The sequence below is a fragment of the Macrotis lagotis genome, chromosome X (genome assembly GCF_037893015.1).
Source record: "Macrotis lagotis isolate mMagLag1 chromosome X, bilby.v1.9.chrom.fasta, whole genome shotgun sequence".
NCBI lineage: Eukaryota > Metazoa > Chordata > Mammalia > Peramelemorphia > Peramelidae > Macrotis > Macrotis lagotis.
The window spans coordinates 311,604,973-311,626,468 of record NC_133666.1 but is presented as its reverse complement, the minus strand read 5'-3'; the positions used below and the strand labels follow the sequence as shown (position 1 = coordinate 311,626,468).

The 21,496-nt window shown below is 37.1% G+C and overlaps 1 protein-coding gene and 1 pseudogene across 13 annotated transcripts in view; one reads left to right on the top strand and one right to left on the bottom strand.

Annotated features, from left to right (window-relative positions):
• Nucleotides 1–21,496, top strand: part of ARK2N (arkadia (RNF111) N-terminal like PKA signaling regulator 2N) — a 148,981-nt gene that overhangs the window by 63,651 nt on the left and 63,834 nt on the right. The gene's annotated exons all lie outside the window — the stretch shown is intronic.
• On the bottom strand, nucleotides 17,148–18,220 carry LOC141500669 (putative monooxygenase p33MONOX pseudogene; annotated as a pseudogene).

Here is a 21,496-nt window from a genome sequence, read left to right as displayed (position 1 = left end):
GAGGGGAGGGGGGTTGGAAGGGAGGGTGGAAGAAAACAGTGTAATTTAGAAATACGCACGTGGATGAATGTTGAAAATCTTTCAAACATCTAATTGGGAAAAAAAATATCAGTAAGAAAGAAAAGCAAAGGGGTGTTTGATAATTTCCATTTCTGTGATGGTAATATTTTAGTTTACAAATTCCTTTGGTGGTTGATATTAACTTTTCTGTTTTTACCTGTATTTTATGTATTTTATGACACTTAGGAAAACTGGCTAAAATACAGGTAAAAATGGAAAAGTTAATATCAACCACCAAAGGAATTTTTAAACTAAAATATTACCATCACAGAAATGGAAATTATCAAAGTGTCATGTATTTCTTTGCACATCTCAAACTCCCCATTATATTTTGAATATATCTTTTGAGAATGAAAGCCAGAAACAATGTTGTTGCATTCTAATTTTACCTTGTCTTCAAATTGTCCTTGATTAAGTTCCCAAGACTTAGCCTGAGGCAATTGGAGGAACTAATGGGATATTGTTCTATCATAAAATAAGGAAATGATGGCTTCAAAGAAACTTGAGAAGACTTGTATGAAACAGAACAGAATAAAGTGAGCAGAACCAGTAGAACAAAGTATATGAATACTATGGTAATGTAAAAAAACCCCAACAATTTTAACCAATCATGACTTAAGAAGACAGATAATAAAGATTTCTTCACATTCCTTGATAGTTTTTACATTTTAGAATAGAGTTTCACTATGAAATTTTCATTTTCAGGTATGGCCAATTGTGTTAATTTGTTTTCCTTGTTTAAGTTGTTAGAAAGGATGGCTTCTAGAAGGGGAAGAGGAGGGTGAAGTTGGCCATACTTGGGGGGAGAGGAGAGAGGGGTAGAAGAAAAGAAAGAAAATGTAATAAAAAACTCAAAAGAAAATAGAGGGATGTTTAGAAGGGATACTGTCAGGGCAGTTTGGTTTTATTTGTATTGTATAACATACAATTAAAAAAAGTATACATAGCAGAAATTTATAAATTCATATATTGTCCTTATTTCTGTTCCTTGTAGATTGAATACTTTCAGAGGGAAAAGTCAAAGCACTGAATCAGGACCTGCTTTCAATAGTAGTAGATTTTTATTTATTTCAGTAATAATTTTTTTTTTAAGTTTTTACTAGGCAATTGGGTTAAGTGACTTGCCTAAGCTCACACAGCTAGGTAAGCTCAGATTTGAATTAAGGTCCTCCTGAATCCAGGGTCAGTATTCTATCCACTGTGCCATCTAGCTGCCCTATTTCAGTAATTGTTAAAGCAAGAATCAAATTGAGAACAATTTGAGCACATGGAGTACATTTACTACTATATTTTTTCCCCCTGATTTATGTGGGGGAAAAATAAAGCTAAATGGCCCAGAGGCGTGGAACAACATGTAGTAATTTGTTTAGCTTTTTTTAGCCTTAAGCTACAAATCTTATAACTTCTCTGTTTTCTAACTTACCCTGCAATAGTTTAGCTTGTGTCAGGATTCTTCTTTTTTTTTTTTTTAGTCATCTAGCCACCTACAAGGTAGGACATAGCAACTTTTTGAAACAACTGGGAGGAGTTAAAATATTTTATCACAAAAAGAGGAAAATATCAGAATTTTTGTCTAGGATGTCAAAACTCAATACCTCCATTTTTTTCCCAAGAAAACTTGATTTCTTGCAGGACCTCTCCTTACAGCTCCAGGGCAGAGGGAAGTATGGAGGTCATCTACATATCAAAGCACAACCCAAAACCCTAAAACCTTGGAAGTGCTGCAAATTGGTCTTGAGCTGAGGAAATCAGTAAACAACAGGAAAAAGAGGAATGTGACCATAGAGAATTACTTTAATCCCATGGAAGATCAAAACACATATTCAGATGATAACAGTATCTATAGGGGGTAACTTTCAGGGATGGTGGAACTTTTATTGTTGAATAGCAAGATATCTGAGTGAATGGAGGTGTAGAATGGGATTTGAATAGCTACATAGTTTGTTTTTTATTCAATAGTTTTCTTTTGATTTTATTAATTTCTCCTTTAATCTTTAGAATTTCTAATTTGGTATTTAATTGGGGATTTTTAATTTGTTTCTCTAATTTTTTTAGTTGCATATTTAGTTCATTGATTTCTTCTTTCTCTAATTTATTCATGTAACCATTTAAAGATAGAATATATCCCCTGACAGCTGCCTTGAATATATCCCATAGGTTTTGGTATGCTGTTTCATTATTGTCATTATCTAGGATGAAATAATTCTTTCTATAATTTGTTGTTTGATCCTCTCATTCTTTAAAATGAGGTTATTTAGTTTCCAGTTAGTTCTGGGTCTGTATCTCCCTGGCCCAATTTTGCATATGATTTTTATTGTATTATTTCTGCCTTTCTACAATTGATTATTAGGTATTTATGCCCTAATACATGGCCAATTTTTGTATTGCCTTGTACTGCAGAATAAAAAGTATATTCCTATCTCCATTCAGTTTCCTTCATAGGTCTATCATCTATAGATTTTCTAACAATCTATTTGCCTCTTTAACTTCTTGCTTATTTTATGATTAGATTTATTTAAATCTGAGAGTGGGAGGTTGACGTCTCCTACTAGTATAGTTTTGCTGTCTATGTCTTCCTGTAGCTCTTTCAACTTATAAGAATTTGGATGTTATATATTTAGTACTGAAATTACTTTATTGTCTACAGTACATTTTAGGAGGATAGTTTCCTTCCTTATTTCTTTTAATGCTATTATTTGCATCTGCTTTGTCTGAGATAAGGATTGCTACCCCTGCTGTTTTCGCTTCAGCTGAAGCAAAATATATTTTGCTCAAACCTTTTACCTTTACTCTATATGTGTATCTCTGCTTCAAATGAGTTTTTTGTAAGTAGCATATTGTAGGATTCTGTTTTTTAATCCACTCTGCTATCCTCTTAAGGGAGAGTTCATCCCATTTACATTCAGAGTTATAATTACCAAGTCATTATTGCTCTCCATGCTATCTTTTTTCCCTTTATCCATATTCCCCAGTGTTTTGTTTCTGAATAATGCCCACCTTCAGTGTGTTTGCCATCCTCTATCATCCCCTTCCCCTTTCTTTCCCCTTTCCCTTTCTTCCCTTCCTTCTGTTAGTTTCCCTTTTTCTCCCTTCCCCTTCCCCTCCCCTTTCCCCCTTTTAATACTTGAAAGGTAAGATAAGTTTCTTAACTGAGGGTGTGTGTAAGTTAACTTTAAGCCAAGTCTGATGAGAGGAAGATTCAGATGGTTCTCACCACCTCCTTTCTTCCCCTCTATTACAATGGGTCTTTTGTACCTTTTTTTTTAAAGGTTTTTCAAGGCAATGGGGTTAAGTGGCTTTGCCCAAGGCCACATGGCTAGGTAATCACTAAGTGTCTGTGGTCGGATTTGAACCCAGGTACTCCTGACTCCAAGGCCAGTGCTCTGTCCACTGCGCCACCTAGCCGCCCCCTTTTGTACCTCTTGAGGTGATGAGGTTTACCCCATTCAGTCTCCTCTATCCTCACATCTCCTTACTCTCCCCCTTTTTAACTAGTATTGTTTTTAAATCATTCTGAGTCACAGAAAAGTTTTGAATGTCCATCACTTCTGGCTATGTATATTCTCTCTAATAGAATTACAGTTCTCAAGAGTTATGAGACTCTTTCTCCCAAGTGGGTATAAAGCCAGTGTCATCTTATTGGATAGCAGTGTTCATTTATATATTTATTTACCTTTTCATGTGTCTCTTGAATCTCCTGTTTGATGTCCAGATTTTCTATTTAGCTCTTTTTTATTTTGGTCAGAAAATGTTGGAAGTCTCCCAATTCATTAAATGTCCATCTTTTCCCTTGGAAGAGAAGGCTCAGCTTTTCCAGATAGTGGATTCTTGGCTGCATTCCAAGTTCCCTTGCTCTTCAGAATATGCAGCCAGGTCCTACATAATCCTTACTGTGGCTCCTAGGTATTTAAATTGTTTCTTTCTGAATGCTTGCAGGATTTTCTCTTTTATATGATAGTTCTGGAATTTGGCCACAACATTTCTTGGTGTTTTCGTTTTAGAATCTCTTTCAGGAGGGGGTTGATGTATTATTTCAATAACTATTTTGCCCTCTGGTTCTATGATATCAGGGCAATTTTCCATCACTAAGTCTCATGATATTAAGTCCAGGCTTTTTTTCTCTTCAATGTTTTCAGGAAGTTCTATAATTCTCAGGTTGTCTCTTCTTGATTGGTTCTTAAGGTCAGTAGTTTTGCTGATATTTTACATTTTTTTCTATTTTTTTTGATCCTTTGGTTTTGTTTAACAGAATCTCGTTGCCTCATGAAGTCATTAGTTTCCATAGATTTTATTCTTTTTTAGAGAAGAATTTTCTTCATTTACCTTTTGCAACTCCTTTTCTAGTTGGTCATTTCTATTTTTGAAGGAGTTTTTCATTTGCCCAATTGATGATTTGGGAGAATTTTCTTTTTGCATTTGCCCAAATGAAGATTTGAGAGAATTATTTTCTTTTTGTATTTGTCCAGTTATATTTTCAGATGTTTTTTGTTCTTGTTGCAATGTGTTAATTTTCTCTAGAGTTTCTTTTCCCAACTTTTCCAATTGATTTTTAAACTCCTGATTTCTTCAGAAGTCTTTCTGTGCTGGAGACCAATTCATATTCTCCTCAGAAGTGCCAGATCTGGTTTAGAATCTTGTGCCTCTTAAGTATTTCTCCATGGGTCCCTGTTTTTGGTGGTTTTTCTTCATTTTTCTAGGATCTTGTGTTGGGGGGAATGGGGTTGACTCTCAGAGATTTGCTTTTGAAGATCTTAAGAGGCTTTATTCACTTGGCTTAGTAATTCCAAGGCACTGGCCAGTAGGGGGTGCTGGTTGCTTTCGCTGAAGTGATTGAAGCCCTCTTCCAATCCTGGAGGGAGGGAGGAGGGGCAGCAGGGTCTGAGTAGACCTTGAGCAATGGCCAGGAAGCCAAGCTCCCTTTAGTCCACACCTGTGCTTGAGGGAGTTGGGGAGGGGGTGCTACCATTTGTTCCTGGAAGAATGCTCCAGAAATATGGAGTTCAGGTTCCTCACCAAGCTGGGTGGTTTCCAGGATGCAGACCTCCCCTCCCCCTGGCCAAAGACTGTGGCTAAAGTTGGTTCTAAACCCATCTTGTCACTAAGGTCTCTGAGGCTGACAGTGATCCTTTGGCTCCCACCCCTTCCCTACCCCTTGCTGTCTCTGCACTGATCCTCTGGTCACCTGGTCCCTTGAGACTGACCTTGTTGGTAGGTGTTCTTCTAGGTTCTTTTTCTGGGTTTTGTTGATCAAGTTTCTGTTAAGATGTTTTGAGGGGACACAGGGAGTGCTTAACTCAGTCCTTGTCTTCTCTCCGCCATCTTGGCCAGAAGTCCATTACTCTTATTTCTTAACCAGTACCAGGCATTTTTTTTTTTTTTGGTTTTTGCAAGGCAAATGGGGTTAAGTGGCTTGCCCAGGGCCACACAGCTAGGTAATTATTAAGTGTCTGAGACGGGATTTGAACCCAGGTACTCCTGACTCCAGGGCCAGTGCTTTATCCACTTGCCACTTAGCCGTAGCCGCCCCAACTTAGCTGCCCCTTGTACCAGGCAGTTTTGATGACTGCTGCTATATAGTATAGGTTGAGATCTTGGTAGAACTAGTCCACCTTCCTTTACATTTTTTGAATTTTGTTACTATTTTTTTTAGTTTTTTTTTTTGCAAGGCAAATGGGGTTAAGTGGTTTGCCCAAGGCCACATGAATTTTGTTACTATTTTTTTTCTGAGCTCAGTAAAGTAGTTATTTGGTAGTTTGATTGGTATGGCACTGAAAAAGTAATTTAATTTGGGTAGAATTGTCATTTTTATTATATTAGCTCTGCCTATCCATGAGCATATGATGTTTTTCCAATTATTTAGATCTGACTTTATTTGGGTGAGGAGAGCTTTTTATAATTGTGTTCAAACAATTTCTAGTTTGTCTTGGGAGGTAGATTCCCAGGTATTTAATGTTGTCTACAATTATTTTTAAATGGAATTTCTCTTTCTATTTCTTGTTCTTGGGCTTTGTTGTTTATATATAGAAATGCTGATGTTTATGTGGATTTATTTTATATCCTGCTACTTTGCTGAATTTGTTAATTGTTTCATGGAAATTTTAGATGATTTTCTCAAGTTCTCTAGGTATATACCATAATATCTGCAAAGAGTGAAAGTTTTGCTTCTTCATTGCCTATTCTGATTCCTTAAATTTCTTTTTCTTCTCTTACTGCTACTCCTAGCATTTCCAGTACTGTATTGAATAGTAATGATGATAATGGGCAGCCTCGTTTCACCTTTGAATTTATTGGAAATGCTCTGAGTTTATTCCCTAATATTTGTTGATGGTTTTATTTATTCCTAAATTTTCTAAGTGTTTCTAATGGGAATGGATGTTGTATTTTATCAAAGACTTTTTTTTAGCATCCATTGAGATAATCTTATGATTGCTGTTGATTTTACTATTGATATGTTTAATTATGTTGTGTAGTGTTTTCCTAATGTTGAACCATCCCTGCCTGCCTGGTATAAACCTAACCTGATCATGGTGTATTATCCTGATAATAACTTGCTGTAGTCTTATTTTTGCATCAATGTTCGTTAGGAAGATTGGTCTATAATTTTCTTTGTTTTGGTTTTTCCTGGTTGATTGGTATCATAAAAAAGAGTTTGACATAACTCCTTCCTCTGCTATTTTTAAAAATAATTTATGTAGGGGTAGCTAGGTGGCGCAGTGGATAGAGCACCAGCTATGGAGTCAGGAGGACCTGTGTTCAAATTCGGCCTCAGACACACAATACTTAGCAGTGTGACCTTGGGCAAGTTATTTAACCACATTGCCTTGCAAAAAAAAAAAATACCCCAAAATAGTTTATGTAGAATAGGAATTAATTGTTCCTTAAATATTTGCTAGAATTCACTTATAAATCCATCTGGACCTGGAGACTTAAGGAAAAGGGAGTTAGTTGATTGATGGTTTCTTCAATTTTTTTTTTTGAAATGGGATTTTTTACGTAATTTATATTTCCTCTTCTGTTAATCTGGACAATTTGTCTTTGTATATATTCATCCATTTCACTCAAGTTGTCCAATTTTTTGTCATATAATTCAGAAAAGTAGCTCTGAATTTATCTCTTTAATTTCTTCCTCATTGGTGTTAGTTCACCCGTTTCATTTTTGATATTGGTAATCTTCTTTCTTTTATTAATCAGATTAACCAGAGGTTTGTCTATTTTATTGGCTTTTTCATAAAACCAGCTCAGTTTTATTTATGAGATCAGTGGTTTCTTTCTTTATGAGATCGATGGTTTTCTTGCTTTCTATTTTATTAGTCTCTCCCTTGATTTTTTCAGAATTTCTAATTTGGTATTTAATTGGGGATATTAATTTTTTTGAATTTTTTTAGTTCTATACCCAATTCATTGATCTCCTCTTTCTCTATTTTATTCATATAGGCATTTAAAGATACAAAGTGCCCCCTCAAAACTTCCTTAGCTTCATCCCATAAATTTTGGTGTGATGTCTTATAATTTTTTGGGGTATAATTATTGTTTCTTTTATTTGCTGTTTGATCCACCCATTATTTAATTTCCAATTAGTTCTTGGTTTATCTTTCCCTGACCCTTTATTACATGTAATTTTTATTGCATCATGGTCTGAGAAGTGTATATTTATTATTTCTGTCTTTCTGCATTTGATTTTAATGTTTTTTTTGTGCCTTAGTACACATTCAGTTTTGGTGAAGGTACCATGTACTGCCGAGAAAAAATATTCTTTTCTATCCCCGTTAAGTTTTCTCTAGAGGTCTGTCATATCTAAGTTTTCTAAGATTTCATTCACCTTTTCTTTTTTTATTTTGTTAGATTTATCTAGTTCTGAGAGGAGATTGAGGTCTCCCATTATTAAAGTTTTGCTGTCCATTTCTCCTTGTAATTCATTCAGCTTTTCCTCAAGGAATCTGGATGCTATGCCACTAGGTGCATATACATGTTTAGTAAAGATATATAGCTTCATTTCCAATGGTGCCTTTTAAGAAGACGTGGTTTCCTTCCGTATCCCTTTTAATAATATTGATTTTTGCTTTTACTTTTTCTAAGATTAGGATCGCTACCCCAGATTTTTTTTACCTCAGCTGAGGCATGATATATTTTGCTTTTACCTTTTACCCTGTGAGGGAAAAGATATAGTCTCTGCTTCAGATGTATTTCACTCTATGCTATATTTCTCCATTTCTCTTATTCTTCCTCACCATAATTTTACTACCTTTCCCCTTTGATTTTTCTCTTAAAAATTTAACTTTCAGTTTATTTTTCACTTACACCTTCCCTTCCCTTTTATTGATTCCTTCTTCCCTTATCTTTCCCATTCCTAGTCCTCCCCCTTTCCTGTAGATTAAGTTAGATTTTTAAACCCAAATGGGAATATATCTTTTCCCTCACTGGGCTAAATCTATTGAATAGAATTTACCCAGCATTCACATTCTCCCTTCTTTCCCTCTAAAATTATAAATCTTTGTGCCTCTTCCCTTGGTGCTCTAATATTATTAATCAGTTATCATCAATCACATTTGATTGCTTGATAAGCTTCAATTGTTATCAAGATAGTCACAAATTGTTAACTTGATTGCTTGATGAGTAAGCAGCATTGACTCAAATTACATGAAATTATAATTATAATCTTTTTTAACCTTACCTCCTTTTCAAGTATCTTTCCAAGTACACACAAAATTCCTTATAAGCTAAAGTAGCATCCAAAGCTATATCATTTCTTGAATTATTTGTGACCCTCCCCCGGCACTAATTTCTTTTACACTTTACCCTCCCCCAACTTAACCTTTTTTTTTTTTAGTTTTTTTGCAAGGCAATGGGGTTAAGTGGCTTGCCCGAGGCCACACAGCTAGGTAATTATTAAGTGTCTGAGACTGGATTTGAACCCAGGTACTCCTGACTCCAGGGCTGGTGCTTTATCCACTATGCCACCTAGCTGCCTCCTTAACCCCTTGTTAATTGAAGCACTGGTTAATTCAAAACCCTGACCTAATTAACTCTTAAGTATTGGAAGACTCTGGAGGTCTTATCTGAGAACTTTACAAATGATTTTAAGTAGGAGACACTGTCTCGGGTTTTCCCAGTTTATGATGCCCTCATTGGACAAGGCACCTTGTGATTAAAGTCAAAGGATGAGACACTTAAAGTTAACACTCCCGCTTTTTTTTTCCAGGGCTTTTTGTCTCAAACATAGTGATATGATCTTGGACCTCTTCAATTGAGAGACAAGATCAAATTATACCCATATCCTTTAGTTAAATTCTCTTAGATTATATTCTACCCTCTAATTATCCTTAGAGAAGTAAAGTTCTAAAGAATTAGAATTATTATATCTTCCCTCTAGGGACTAACATTTATTTAAAACAGTTTTGTTTTTTTTTTAGTCTCCTGTTTTACCTTTTTTATGTAACTCTTTAGTCTCTGTTCAGTTCTAGTCTTTGTATCAGGAAATACTGGAAGTCCTGTATTTTTTTGAACTTCTATCTTTTCCCTGACAGTATTTGCTGAATTTTGCAGGGTAGTACATTCTGGATTGTAATCCCAGGTCTTTAGCTCTCTGAAATATGTTATTCCAGTTCTTCTGCTCCTTCAGTGTGAGGCTGATACATCCTGTGATAGTCTGTGTTCCTTTTGCATTTGAAATGTTTTCTTTTTGTTGCTTTCAGTATTGTCTCTTTTATTTGAGGGTTCTGGAATTTGGCTATTAAAATTCTTGGACTTTTTATCCTGGGGTTTCTTTCTGGAGGCGTTCTGTGGATCTTTTGAGTTGTTATACTGTTATCTTGTTCTAGTAGATTGGATGCATGTTGTTTTCCAGGTTCCTTTGTTGATCCAGGCTTTCTGGTAGTCCAGTGATTCATAGATTGTCTCTCCTGGATATGTTTCCAGGTCATTCCTTTTTCCTAGAAGGTACTTTACATGTTCAATTTTTTTCAGCTTTTTTATTTTGCTTGATGGAATCTTTTTTTAACACTTAAACTTATTTATTTATTTTGAATTTTGCAATTTTTCCCCTAATCTTGCTTCCCCCCATCCCCTACAGAAGGCAGTCTGTTAGTTTTTACATTGTTTCCATGGTATACATTGATCTAAGTTGAATGTGATGAGAGAGAAATCATATCCTTAAGGAAGAAAAATAAAGTATAGGAGATAGTAAAATTACATAGTAAGATAATGGTTTTTCCCTTTATTCTTTTTTTTTTAGAAAGATTTTATTCATTTTTGAGTTTTATAGTTTTTTCCCCCTTAATCTTGCTTCCCTCTCTCCACTCTCACAGAAGGCAGTCTGTTAGTCTTTACATTGTTTCCATTACATTGATCTAAGTTGAATGTGATGAGAGAGAATCATATCCTTAAGGAAGAAAAATAAAGTATAAGAGAAAGCAAAATTACAAAATAACTTTTTTTTCCTCTTAATTGAAGGTAATAGTCTTTGGTCTTTGTTCAAACTCCACAATTCTTTCTCTGGATACAGATGGTGTTCTCCACAAATAGCCCAAAATTATCCCTGATTGTTGCACTGATGGAATGAGTGAGTCCCTTCAAGGTTGATCATCGCCCCCAGGTTGCTATTAGGGTGTACAATGTTTGTCTGTTTCTGCTCACCTTGCTCAGCATCAGTCCATGCAGATCCTTCCAGGCTACCTTGATTTCTCATCTCTCCTGGTTTTTAATAGAGCAATAGTGTTCCATGACATACATATACCATAGTTTTCTAAGCTTTTCCCCAATTGAAGGACATTCATTTAATTTCCAATTCTTTGCCAACCCAAACAGGGCTGCTATGAATATTTTTGTACAAGTGATGTTTTTACCCTTTTTCATCATCTCTTTAGGGTATAGGCCCAGTAGTGGTATTGCTGGATCAAAGGGTATGCACATTTTTGTTGCTCTTTGGGATTAGGGATCTTGTAGTCTTGTAGATTCATTGCTTTCTAACTGCTCAATTCTGAGTTTTAGGATTTTATTTTCTTCAATTATCTTCTGTGCTTCCTTTTACAGTTGGTTGTTTTTATTTTTAATGGATTTGATTTCTTTTTGCAACTTTTCACAATTTTCCTGTATGACTTTCAGTTTTTTCCCATTTTTCTTCATCTGTTCTTTGATTTCTAACTTCTTTTTTTAAGCTCTTAAATTGCTTTTGTATTTGAGTCCAGTTTATAGAATGCTGCCCTATGAGTGATTTTTTTTCACTGCTTTCTTCAGACATGTCATTGCTGTTATCTTTATCTGTGAAGTAGTTTTCTTTAATGAGTGCTCTTTTAGCCTTTTGGTTCATTTGTGTTGTTATTCTGCTCCTAAGACACATGGAGTATAGATTCAAGCTTTTTTTTTTTTTGCTGAGGCTGAGGTCTGATCCATGGTTTGTTGTTTTTCAAGATGTCGCCTATATAGTCCATGCCTTTCCTTTTGCAGAGGTTTGTTTTTTTTCCCCTCCTTTATGTCCATGTTCTGACTTAACAGAAGATAGTTCCTGACCCAGTCCTGTCTTATACCCCTGGTGTTTTCAGGGTTTAGACTTTGTTTGGGGTTGGGATCCTCCCTGCTGACTTGCTATCTAGCTGCTGGGACCTTTGTTATTATTAAGCGGGAACCTGGAATGCACTGTGGCTAAAGGCCTCCTTCTGACTTTCCTGCCTCCTGGACTTTACTTCCACTTTTTCCCCCTGAGACAGATACCTTCACTGAATATCCTCCATGATGTCTATAGTCGAAAACTTACCTGAATTTTCTCTTTTTCTTGGTGGGATTTATAGTGTGTCAGAATTATAGTTAAGTCAGAATAGAGGCTTTATTTATTTTTTTGGTAGGGAAAGGCACTTGGGAATGCCACTCACTATCTTGGCTCTGCCCAGGAAGTCCTCCAAATAGACTTTTTTAGCATCAAATCTGTTAGACTTCATCTAATATAACATCCTCATCTCCCTTCACTGGCCATTTATCTTCACCCACAGAAGCATTCATCAGTGAAACTCCTTTCTCCCTCCAAAGTAAGGCTGCCTTCTCTATTCCTCTTATCAAATTCCACCCCCCTTCCCAACTCTTTTGTATGTTCCCCTCTTTCACTGAGGCCACTTTCCCTTCATTTACTAACTTTGTTTTAATCTCTCACCTCTGTTCCCCCAATCCCCTATGTATCTTCCCATGTTATAATATAGTCCAACAAAAGATGTATTTACTTGTAGATAGGGTTTTGCTAAGTTTTGTCTCTAATATTCTCTGCCTCTTCACTATTACTTATTATATAGACCCCAAACCATTATAGTCAAAGGATAGGGAATCAGAAAGTGAGTGACAAGGAAAATAAGAAGAGGAAAAAAGATAATCCACAAAACTTTGAGGTTTGTACTATAACACTAATCCCAATTCTCATTTTATATCAGTAGTTGTTAGTTCGTTTTTAAGAAGTACTTGGTACCTATTAGATGCTATATAAATTTTTTTTCCCTACCCATCCTGATTTCAAGCATTGTATATTTTTAGTCACATTTAATTTTTGGTATATTTCTCCTGTACTTCTGAGTCTTTTATAAAGTCATTGCCATGTGATTTTCTGTACTTAATATAATCAGTGATGAAGATTATATTATAATGAAAGAAATTTAGGACTTTGAGTCAGACTACCTCAATTAAAGTTAAAATTGTGGTACTTAGGAGGCTATTTCACCTATCCTTCCTGAATTTTAATTTACTCATCAACAAAATGGGAATTACTTATCTCGCATGATGTAATTATAACCTTTTAACCTTTTCTAAGCCCTTAGAACTTCAAAGTTCTATATAAATGTCAAAGGCAACTTAATTGATGTAGTGGATAGAGTACTGGCCCTGGAGTCAGGAGGATGGGAGTTTGAATCTGGCCTCAGATACTTGCCACTTACTGTTTGACCTTGGACAAGTGACTTAACCCCTGATTGCCTCGAATCCAGGGCCTTCTCCAGTCATCCTGATTCATCTAGCCACCACCCACATGACTCTAGAGGAGAAAGTGAGACACAAAGCACAGCACCCCCTCATTCAAATTCAGTTCATGTGCTTATCATGGCATCACTTCCCTGATGTCATGGTCTTCCTCAAAAATGAAGGATAAACAATAGATTAAATATAAATGTCAACTATTATTTTGCAACTGTGGACTATTATTAGTGATAACCAATTTTTATTTTTCAACTCTTATTCCAAAACCTGATGTGTAATTACTGATCTGGTTGCTAAATTGAAAATAACTTTTAAAAGCTAGTATAATTGCATATATTGGAAAGAGTTCCAAACATAATAGACTAGTGAGCCCTTAGTTAATCAGATATCTGTTGGTGATGATGATAATTGTCCTTCATTCTTTTTTTTGTTTGTTTTTTTTTGTTTGTTTTTTTTTGCAAGGCAAGGAGGTTAAGTGGCTTGCCCAGGGTCACACTGTTAGGTAATTATTAAGTGTCTGAAGGCAGATTTGAACTCAGGTACTCCTGACTCCAGGGCCAGTGCTCTATCCTCTGTGTCACTTAGCTGTCCCTTGTCTTTCATTCTTGAAGAAGACCATGACATCAGGGAGGTGATGCCATGACAAGCATATGATTTGGATTTAGTAAGTGGGGGCTGTGCTAAGTCACAAGTCTTACTTTCTTCTTCAGAGTCATCTGGGTCCAGTAGCCAGACATGAATCAGGGTGACTTGGGATGGCTTTGCATGTGAGGCAATATGGGTTAAGTCACACAGCTAGTTAATGTCAAGAGTCTAAGGCTGGATTTGAACTCCAGTTTTCCTGACTTCAAGGCCAGTGCTCTACCCACTGTGCCACTTAGCTGGATAGATCCCTGGTTTGGTGTCAGGAAGACAAATCCAACATCAGATAGTTCCTAGCAGTGAGACCTTGGGCAAGTCACTTAATTTCTGTTTGCCACTCAAAAAAGAAATGGCAAACCATTCCAATATTTTTGCCAGGAAAACCTGATGTCATGAAGAGTCAGACATGCTTGAAATAACTCGACAATTACAACAACTTAGAGCTATACAAAGAATCAGTATATCCAAATAGCTGTTACTTGATGATCATATTTCCAACTATCTTTCTTGGCTTAATTTTAGAATACTTAAAGCATCTTTAGTAGAAATATTCATCTCTTTATTTGCTTTAATCCAATGATGTCCTGTTGTCTCAACAGTACATATGTGTGTAAATATTTAGCTTTATAGTAGATTTTTAAAAAATATGCCTGGTTATATTAAGTAAGGGCTGTCAGAATCACATTATGACTTGACTTCAGTTTTTCTTCTGATAGTATTAGACAAATACTAATTAGGAAATAAATAGGTGACTTTTATCTAATAATGGTTTGAAGTAGAGTTCTCAAGAATATCATCATCTCAGAGTATCATCATCATCAATTATATTTCATTTTCAGCATTCATTTTCTTCCTTCTCTTCCCTTTCCTCAATTTTTAGATAGCAAGTAATCTGATAGAAGTTATACATGTACAATTGAATCATTACCATTTTATATATATATATATATATATATATATATATATACACACACACACACACATTATATGCATATATATCTGATCCCTCTCCTGCCGTAATTACTAGCCATTTCTTTTGGTTTTGCTGCTTTTATTTTAATTTTGAATTTTTTACAATTTTTCCCCTAATCTTTATGCTTCCCTCCCCCCACCCCCCACTCCCAGAAGGCAGTCTACTAGTCTTTACATTATTTCCATGGTATACATTGATCTATGTTGAATGTGATGAGAGAGAGATCATATCCCTAAGGAAGAAAAATATTGTGCCTGATTGTTGCACTAATGGAATGGGCAGGTCCATCAAGGTTGGTCATCACCCCCATGCTGCTGCCAGGGTATAAAATGTTCCTCCAGTTCTGCTCGTCTCACTCAGCATCAGTCCATGCAAATCTTTCTGGGCTTCCCTGAATTCTCATCCCTCTTGGCTTCTAATAGAACAACAGTGTTCCATCCCATGCATATACCACATTTTGTTAAGCCATTCCCCAATTGGAGGACATTTACATTAATTTCCAATTCTTTGGCAACACAAACAGGGCTGCTGTGAATATTCTTGTACAAGTGTTTTTTTAATACATTACTAAAATATTCTTGTTTAAGAGTAAACATAATACCCCCCCCCCCCCCCGAAATATAGGCCATCATGAGAAATAAGTAGAGGAAAGGGGAAAAAAAATGTGTTTCAATCTGTGTTCTGATACCATCAGCTCTGTCTTGGGTGGATCACATTCTTTATGATAAGTCTGTCATAAAAGTTACTTCCATATTTTTGCACTGTTGCTGTTGCTGATTGTAATTTCCTCCCCACTACCATATATTTTTCACTCTCCTTTCACTCTGTCCCACTTCTAAAATGTGCTGTAGAGTGACTGAGTAGTGCAGTGGACCGATCACTGGCCCTGGGGCCCAGAGGCCCTGACCCCACATACAACCCCTGAGACCCAGCAACCACTCGGCCCTGTGGTCCCAGACAGGCCAACCAATCCCAACCCCTTGCAGGAAGTAAAAAAGAAAATGTGTTATGTCTGACTGTTCTCTCCTATGATCTACCGTCTCCTCTATCACCCACATACCCTCCTTTCCTGTTTCCCCCTTCTCTCCTTTTTTCTTCTAGATGTCTGTACCCTATTGAGTGTGTATTCTGTTTCCTCTCTGAGCCATTTCTGATGGGAGTGAAGGTTCGCTCATTCCTCCTCGCCTTCCCCCCTCCCATATCATTGCAAAAGCTTATTGAAAAAAATATAAAAAAAAAATTCTTTTATACGAAATAGCTTAGCCTATTCTACCTCTCCTTTCTCTTACTCCCAGTGCATTTCCCTTTTAGCCATTAACTCTATTTTTACAGTAGGTTATATTTTTGGATTTAGTGCTCTCCTTTGCAACATCTTATAAAATCTTGTACCTGCTCTATTAAATGAGAAGTTTCATATGAGTATCATCAGTATCATTTTTCTATGTAGGAATACATGCATTTCATCATCATTAAGTCCCTCACATTTTACCCTTCTCTGCTCTCTATGCTTCACTTGAGTCATGTATTTGAAGGTCAGACTTTCTGTTCAGCTCTGGAAGTCCATCTTTTCCCCTGGAAGAGGATGTTCAGTTTTGATGGGTAGTTGATTCTCAGTTACATTCCAAATTCTTTTGCCTTCCAGAGTATTATATTCCAAGCCCTACAAGCTCTTAATGTAGTTGCTGCTAAGTCCTGTGTGATCTTGACTGCAGCTCCATGATATTTGAATTGTGTCTTCTGGCTGCTTTTAGTTTTTTCTTTTTGACTTGGGAGTTCTGGGACTTGGCTTCAATATTCCTGAGTTTTTTTTTTTTTTTTTTTGGATCTCTTTCCTGGGGAGATTGGTGGATTCTCTCAATTTCTATTTTGCCCTCTGCTTCTAGGATTTCAGGGCAATTTTCCTATAGGAATTCTTTAAAAATGAAGTCAAGGCTCTTTTCCTGATCATGACTTTCAGGTATCCCAATAATTTTTAAATTATCTTTCTTGATTCTGTTTTCCAGATCAGTTGTTTTTTCAATGAGATGTTTCACATTTTCTTCTAATTTTTCATTCTTTTGGTGTTGAGGTATTATGTCTGGACTTCTTGTGAAGTCACCAACTTCCTTCAGCTCCATTCTATATCTGAAGGATGTGTTTTCCTCATAGAGCTTCCTTATCTCCTTTTCCATCTGGCCAATTCTGCTTTTTAAAGCATTCTCCTCCTCAGTAATTTTTTGGACTGTTTTATCCATTTGGCTTTGCTGGTTTTTAACATGTTATTTTCTTCAGTATTTTTTTTTTTGGATTTCCTTGATTAAACTGTTGATTTTTTTTTTCTTGGATAAATATGAAGAACAAAGTCTACCAGGTTTTGTTTCCCTTGCCCCCTACAATTAATTTAGTTCTATAGTTCAGTAATAGGCTATAGTCAACTGTGCTCTGAGAAGTTATTTAAACCAACTTTGGGACATTACAGAATACATCTTCCTGCATTAGAAAGATTTAAGTGTTACAAATTTAAAGAAACAATTACCAACTCCCCAGAAATATCATTCTCATTAGAAATGTAAATGGATGACATCTTTCCTATGTCAAGTGCAAGGTGGATGGAAAGAAAGAAAAATGTAAGATACTCTCTCTACATAACAGAGGATCACCAGGGAAAACAACATTGCTCATATGAAAAGGGAGATTTAGAACCCTGTAGGTGTCAACACATTCATGTCCCTTGGTTTGAGGTTATGGGTCCAGGGAGATTGTTTCTTTTCTTCCATCCCTGGAAGATCCATTTTAGGTGGCTTGAAGGCTGCTGGGTCGTCTGCAATTTTAGTAGCCTGAACTCAAATAAGTTCCATTGGTGATGGCTTCTGATTACCTCTGAAGGACTGGACACTGAAACCTGAGTCAGATTTCTGAAGGGTTCTTGATCCAAAAAGACTTCATTTTTCAGATGAGGGTTTGTCTCTGTCTCCATTCCCAGCATCCATGCTGCTAATGTCTAGGCCAGGTAAGGAAGTAGAAGATCCATGAGAAAACCAACCTTTGGGTTTTTGCTTGGGAGAAGAATGGGGTGTACTACTTGGAGTGGACTGGGCTGAAGCAGTCAGTCTATCTTTTGTCATATCTTCACTTTGAAACTTCAATTTATGGACTGCCTCCGCCACATGATGGTACTTGGTTTCTTCTGTGGTGAGGCCTTTATGGGGAGTGTACCCTACGTCTCTCAACCCTACCTGTTGCTCAAAGCGCTGGATGCTCTCTTGTGTCTGCTTTGTAATTAGAGAATTCATGATGACATGCGTAGCCTTGGCCTTCACCTCTGGGTCTTTGTTCATTTGGTCACTGGAAGCTGAGGGTTATGGAGAAATTGTCTCCCTCCTCAACCTTGGAAAGCTGTTGGTACTTCCGATCTAGGATGACTGGCTTTTCCCAAAGAATCTTACTGCACATGTCAGATGAAGGTGGAGTCATTGGTGTGGGATCCGCCAGGACATCATAACTGAATGCCCGTTGCTGCATTCCACTTGGCAAAGTCATCTTGCCTAGAAGCCCAGCTATACTGTGCTCAATAGCAGGCACATCTGGCTCTCTGGATGATGCCATGAAAGACTGTGATTCAGATGTGATCCAGAATCCTGATTCCCTGTCACCAAATAAATCAATAAAGCACATTTTCCTATGCTGAAAACACAGGTGAAAGTCCATGGAAGTTATGTAGTTAGGACAAAGATGTCAAAAGGGAACATTCTGCAGCTAGTGATGACACCAGCAAAATTCCCAAGCAGCTCTCATGCAGAGGTTCTACAGACGATGAGGAGGGGGTGGGATGGGGGAGGGATGGGGGAGAGCCCTTCTGCAGCCTGGGGCTCTGGTGTGGACAGGAGGCTGAGACTAACAAGGCTCCAGGGCCCTGGCACTCCCTAGGCGCTGAAGCACGGGGCAAAGTAAGGCCATGATGCAAGTGGCACTGGGACCTGTGCGGAACTCAGCCAGCAGGAGCACCGCCTGAGCCGGCAGGAGCACTGCCTGATTTCTTTTTCATGTTTTTCCTGCATCTCTTTCATTTCTTTTCCCAAGATTTTTTCTATCTCCCTTATTTGATTTTCAAAATCTTTTTTGAGCTCTGTCACTGCCTGAGCCCAACTTCTGTTTTTCATGTAGTCTTTAGATGTAGGAGCTTGTACTTCCTCATCTTCAGACTGAGTATTTTGATCCGTCTTGGGATCATGAACAATGTATTTCTCAGTGATGTTTTTCTTTTTTCTGTTTCCTCATTTCTCCAGCTTGTGCCTAGTTTCGGGGTGCTTCCTAAGCTTTTGAGTATTATTGGGACACCCACTTTGGGAAGTTCTTGGTATAACCCCCTGGGACCTTTATTCCTTCAAAGGCATATACCCTCTTGCCTGTGCTTTGATTATAGATGACCACAGGCACTCTCCTCTGCCCTGGAGCTGTGAGGAGGAGCCCTGTTATCTTAGTATGGAAGGCCAGTCTGCCAGCTGGATCTGCAAACAGCAGAGTCCTGCCCCAGGGAGAGCAGGGGAACTTTCTGCAGTCTCCCCCGACTCCCTTACCATCTGTGGGCTGTACTCTGGAGGTGCAGGCTGGTTCCTCCCCACCACCCCTCCATCCCATTCTTGCTGCAGGTTCCGAGGCTATGCTCCTCACTCCACACTCATTCTGGTGTAGCAGAGTTCTCTCACAGTCCCTTCAAGCTGTTGCCCGTGATCTCTGGCCTGGGCTGGGCTTGGCTGGGTTGAGCTGCTGTGGCTTTTTTCCAACCCTTTCCCATGGAACTTCTAAGTTATCTTGGACTGGGAAAATGTATCAATCAGCCTTTCTTTGAGTTCTGCCCCTCTAAATTTTGGCTAGAGTCATACTTTTTGGCTTTTTGGAGTTTTGGGGGGGGGAAGGCTTTTCTGGGAAATGTTGCCTTCATACCACCATCTTGTCTCCACCCTTGTTCTGCTGCATTTCTAATGGGAATTGATATTGTCAGGTTTTTTGACTGCCAAAACTCTTTTGGAGGTTTAACTTGTTTAGTATAGCCACAATATAAGATAGTTCATTTTTCATCTATACCTAATTAATATGAACACATGATCCTTCACTTCTAAGGTGGTTTAGAAACTCATTTCATCTTTCTTTATCCAAGTCTAACCTTTGTTCTTACTTTGTTTTTTATCTTTAACTGCTTGTTGATCATCTTGAACTGTATGTATGTCCCAAATACGTCTTAAATTCAACATGTCCAAACCTAAACTCATTATCTTTTCCCTTTAAATCTGCTTCTTTTCCTAACTTCCCCGTTAGTGTGAAGATACTTACACTATCCCAAACATCCAGGATCAAAACTCTGGTGTTATCTTTATTTCCTTTACTCTCATACTCTATATCTAATAATTGTTAAGTTCATTTCTACTTTTATCTGTCACACTTTGTCAACTAACTTAAATCAAGACCATCATCTCCTCCTGCCTTATGCCTGTTGAAACAGTCTACTGGTTGGTCTCCCTGCCTCAAGTATCTCCCCCATTTGAATCTAAACCCTTTACTCTGCTATTAAAATGGTTTTCTTATTGTATATGTCTCTACCACTCCTCCCATTCATTAAATTCCAAAGGCTACCAGTTACTTTGATCTAATATAAATTCTTCTGTTTGACTTTTTAAAAGCCCTTCATAATCTTTCCCTTATCTCCAATCTTCTTTCACTTATTCTGTAATGCAGAGATACTGCCCTTCTCTGTAATGCAGAGAGATACTGCCCTTCTTTATGTTCCTCCCAAAAGACTCTCCCATCTCCCGATTCTGAGAATTTTTACTTGCTGTTTCTGAAGCCTGGAATTCTCTCCTTTTACTCCCAATGATCTGGATTTTTATGCTTTCTTTAGGTCTCATCTACCTTCTGTATATCATTTTTCTGATCCTCCTAAATTCTATTGCCTTTCCTCTATTAATTACCTCCAATTTGGTAAGAATCTTAATGAATTAATATTTCTAGATAAAGTATTCTTAAAAATTAGATATGTACCTTATTTTCATAACATATTCAATATATATATTTTTTTTTTAGGTTTTTGCAAGGCAAATGGGGTTAAGTGGCTTGCCCAAGGCCACACAGCTAGGTAATTATTAAGTGTCTGAGACCAGATTTGAACCCAGGTACTCCTGACTCCAAAGCCAGTGCTTTATCCACTACGCCACCTAGCCGCCCCTATTCAATATATTCTTTAACCAAATGTGTCTGCTACAAAGATATAATTTTCTATATACTTTTTGACAAGGGAAATTAAAGACATTTTCTTTGATTTGTCAAACTTGAAGATATAGAGTCCAAACCAACATTATTTTCAACTTCATAATATTTCCAGATTGTTGTATTATAATCATTCTGTCCTGTAATCCTTGCTTTTCTCCTTCCTTCAGTATTTATTTCAAGGCATTATTTCTTAATACTTAGAGAAACACTTTCTGTGGGATTGAGTAGTTCCTCTGAAGAATGTAGCAGTAGCTGTTGTAAAGATGTTAGTAGATTAGAGTGTGGAATTTAAATTTAGGGGATCTCTTTGAAGTATGTGGAGGAATATATCATGAATAAGAATAATAATAATAACCTCTCACCTTTATGTAACTCTTTTGCTTTCCTAGCTCTTCTGAAGTAACCTGTGGACTGATTATCCTTAATATATAGATTAAAAAACCAGCCCTGAAACTCTTATTGGTTGTAACTTCTCAGGCTCACATAACTAGGATGTGTTTGAACCAAGAGTCAGTCTTATTGGAAAGGTAGAAGAAGTGGAAAATGAAAAATATTGAGCCATTTTTACATGTTACCATGAGCTATGGTAGATAAATTATTCATTGAAATTTGCCTACTTTTTAAATCCCTTAG